The sequence below is a fragment of the Helianthus annuus genome, chromosome 8 (genome assembly GCF_002127325.2).
Source record: "Helianthus annuus cultivar XRQ/B chromosome 8, HanXRQr2.0-SUNRISE, whole genome shotgun sequence".
In the NCBI taxonomy this organism is placed as follows: Eukaryota; Viridiplantae; Streptophyta; class Magnoliopsida; order Asterales; family Asteraceae; genus Helianthus; species Helianthus annuus.
This window is the reverse complement of record NC_035440.2, coordinates 27,954,526-27,957,884: the sequence shown is the minus strand read 5'-3', so window position 1 is coordinate 27,957,884 and position 3,359 is coordinate 27,954,526. Positions and strand designations below refer to the sequence as shown.

The 3,359-nt window shown below is 35.8% G+C and overlaps 1 long non-coding RNA gene across 1 annotated transcript; it reads left to right on the top strand.

Moving 5' to 3' along the window:
• Positions 1 to 3,097, top strand: LOC110872474. The gene is made up of 7 exons (XR_004864881.1): positions 1 to 203; positions 496 to 605; positions 685 to 816; positions 916 to 991; positions 1,106 to 1,157; positions 2,289 to 2,380; positions 2,766 to 3,097. It is a non-coding gene; the product is annotated as an uncharacterized LOC110872474 (long non-coding RNA).
• Positions 3,098 to 3,359: the final 262 nt, after the last annotated feature.

Here is a 3,359-nt window from a genome sequence, read left to right as displayed (position 1 = left end):
GCTCCATCTAGTTGTAGGTTATAGACTTTCAATTTGCCACTTTCAGTCCCCGAACTTATCTTTCTAATCTTATTACAATACAAACTATCTATTAACTATTTACCGAACAACCCTCGAACTTAAGGATGTGTAGGGATTATAACTTTCAGGAATCGAACCGAGTGTTTAAAGGAAAGGGTTATTTGTTACTGCCACTGCTGCAAGTAGGTTAAGAAAAAATGTGTCAAAACATCTTTTTTATTAAACAAGTCTGTATTATTATGTTTTGCTAAATGGGTCAGATTATAAGAATTACGTTGGGTTTTGTTTATCTTGATTTTAATAATGTTGTATCAAAATTAATTAGCTTTTATTTAAAAAAAAACCTATGTTATTGACCGTTCATCAACTAAGTTTATGATATTGTTATTACATATAATTTTTACAAGACCGGGTGACCCAACTCCGAAGTGAAACTGGATTCTGGTCCTCAACCAATAAGTTTATTTGGTACAGGGTTACTAAGCCAATCCACGATTAAGAACTCAACTTGACAAGATATTAGACGTACACGTACTAACCCGAGTCAACAAGAAGCTCCTTAGAACAACACTTCAAGACCAGAGGTGACTTTTTCTTTTCATTACCTAACAACTATTATGACTAACAATTTTTATATGCTCTAACGTAAAAATCTTTTCTCAGCACCTAATTTGTCCAAGCAACAATATGGGAGGATGTTGCGACTTCCTACAACAAAGGGTGGCCCTGCTGAGATGTTCACCTGTGCACTTCACTAGGGCTACACGCGTGTGACATAAATACACGTTAACCCAGGTTTAGAGCTGCTCAACGCTATTGGTACAAGATAATATACATTTTATTCGTTCAGACTCATCACTAATATGTTTAATATACATGTGTTATTCTGGTCAGATTTGAAGAAATAGAAAAAATACATGCATATCGACAAGAGGGCATGAATACACGTTTGCTGACATGCACAACGAAAGTACGAAACTGTAATCATAAACCTTTATTTACACTGAAAAATAACCTGCTTGGCTACATGAAACTTATTTTTTTCCTTTATAATCTAATTTGATAAAGTTGCATCAACTTGCAGGTAAAAAAGAAACAATAGCCTCTGTTCGTAACCGTTGAGTTTGGGATTTCAGGTACCAATTATATATGTATTATTCATTTTATAGTTATTCACATAGTTACCAAATTCGCTCCTAGAGCCGCGGATTTCGAATTGGTACGAACTGTACCATATGGAATTCGATTTCGATCCAATTCGCCGCCAATTCGCGAATGCAAAGATTCTGATCGGCGCTCCAGGTAAGAAATCCAGTCGTTCTAATCTAATTTTAAATACCCTTCCGAATGATTTGAAATACGCGGACCGGATCGTTTTTAGGGCGTTCCGAGTCGGAGTTACCAAATTCGCTGGTAGTGTTAAAAAGATGCGGCTGGTGTAATAGAAATATTAGGGTTTTTTGTGTTGTCTAGTGAAGAAGAAATAAATAAAAAGAGATAGATTGTGTGTGCGTGCGGCTGTTAAAACATTTTTAAAATCGGTTTTGGTCGGGTTGAAACGGGTATTGGCCATAAACGAATATTTAAAAGGTTTGGGTGACAAGAGGGGGAATAATTGGCGAAATAACAAAATTTATAACATACCTTTCAAAAACTCTAAAAAACTAATACATTGAGAAATACCAAAATTTATAACAGCTAAACAGGCATTGAGTTTCAGATTTATAATGGTGTGTAATCTTCGTTTAAAAAGGCGCACCTTATGTACAAGGCGATCAGGATAGCGCGTCACGGCCTTGAGGGCACTTCATCTATTTATGGGTCAAAACTGGTCAAAGTTTGTCAAAGTTAGGGTGTGTAGGAGGCTTACATGTAAAAACAAGCAAAGGCATGAATATGAACAGTTTGCTTAATAAAAGGGTTAATATGTAAAAAAAATAGTGTGAGAGATGCAACTTCAGGTTGTAAATAAAGTTTTTTTGATCGTGCGTAGACCAACATCTCGCGTACGTTAGGTGCACGCCTCAGATTTTGGGACCCGAACGCCTCAGAGCGCTTCTTGCTTTTTAAACCAAGCACTGAATACATATAAAAGAGAAATAGTGTATGAGTTTTCCCCTTAATAATTCTTAAGCTATTTCCCCATGGAAATGTTTCCTATGGATCCGCTTAATACATTAACTTAAACATTAAACTATAAACTCAATGTTGCAGCTGCATTGTTCTACTTTGCCTTCGAGGTTTATTTCATTTTTAAAGTATCTCAGGTATCCGTTAGGCGTCCCATGGATCAGATATCATGGTTATTACGAAGATCTACACATAAATGTCATATATCCGGGAAAGGACTGTGACTTAGGTGCGTATTTCATTACTTGTATCATAAATGTCATATACTGGATTCGTAGGTGGATGATGTAATGTGTTTAAAGGGTGGTTGTGTTGTATTTCACGTTTATGGCATAAATAATTTGCTATTTTGTAATATAGGGTATATCAACTTGAAAATCCATTTCACATACCTTAGATTTTAGTTTCTATAGGTTCATTATGTCTTGTGTCGGATCCCTATGTCTAAGATATGAAAGAACTGATATATAAAGTTTATAGATATTCTATTAGTTTTGTTTCTTATCATAATGCCATGTCATTAACACTTTTATCCTTCCAAACTCCAGCTTAGTCTAAAGTCAAATGATTGGAAACCCTTGTGTCCATAAACCATAGATTTTCTTCATTGGCAGTGTCCATGGTGAATTTAAGAGCATCATTGTCCATCAAGTGGGCCTGCCCTGAACCTTGAGAAGAAAACGGGGCATGTCCTGAACTTTGAGAAGAACTGGGTCTATTATTACTGTTGAGGTACAGAATGGAGGGGCAGCCCAGCAGGGTGGATTGGGCCAACCAGGTTGAGGATACAAAAAAAATGTTGAATCTGCGCCATCATCATTCAGTGATTGCAAATAAATTAGATTGCGTGAAATAATAAATCTTGCAAAATCCGGCAAAAAATCATGTTTTTTGATTCTGTAATTTTCTTTTTGAGAAGCTGACATGTCACCTTATTTTTTGATACATTCAGATAAAGAGGTGGAGCACGTCAGTGCTTATTGCTTATGGTATCGGTCTACACCAAACGGTTGATGTTTTTAATCGACTTATGCAATTTTCATTATTTGCAGATTATAGAGGGTTTGTGAGTTTGCTAAAATTTCTGCTGAAAATTGAATTTTATGTATGAAACAGTTGGAAGCTATCGTTTTTCCTCTTTGCCTCACTTTTCTAATGTATATTGGGTCGTTTATTCTCAAATTTATATCAATTTGGAGTTCATGGAC